Source organism: Myotis davidii, unplaced genomic scaffold, assembly GCF_000327345.1.
Source record: "Myotis davidii unplaced genomic scaffold, ASM32734v1 scaffold880, whole genome shotgun sequence".
In the NCBI taxonomy this organism is placed as follows: Eukaryota; Metazoa; Chordata; class Mammalia; order Chiroptera; family Vespertilionidae; genus Myotis; species Myotis davidii.
Genome location: NW_006292566.1, coordinates 641,629 through 642,053, shown reverse-complemented (window position 1 = coordinate 642,053; position 425 = coordinate 641,629).

Sequence of the window (425 nt, the reverse complement as noted above, 5' to 3'; positions counted from 1 at the left end):
CCCCAGAACCCCACAACCTCGGCCCAGGAGGCAGGCCAGGGCCCTGAAACAGCGCCCGCCCCCAAGCCTGCTCCCCGAAAGGAGCTGCCCACGGGGCAGGCGGGCGGCTGGCTGAGCTGGGGGTTCTCAAAGTCCAGGAAGCACGTTCGAGCCTCAAAGTAAGAAAACGGCCCCGTTTTCCCGACAAACGAACGCTGTGAACGGCCTCGCCAGAGAGAAGAACCCACGGCTGGTTCCCCGTGGAAAGAGAGGGAATCATGGGCGTCGGGGAACGCCACCAAGTCCCGGCCAGCCCCCCACCCCGAGGGGCCGCTGGACGAGGAGAACACGGACCTTCAGCCAGGGGGAGGGGCAGGTCCGAAGGAGACCCGTGCCCACCTGTGCCCCCTCCCCCTGCGCGGGAGTGACGCCGCAGCCACGGACAC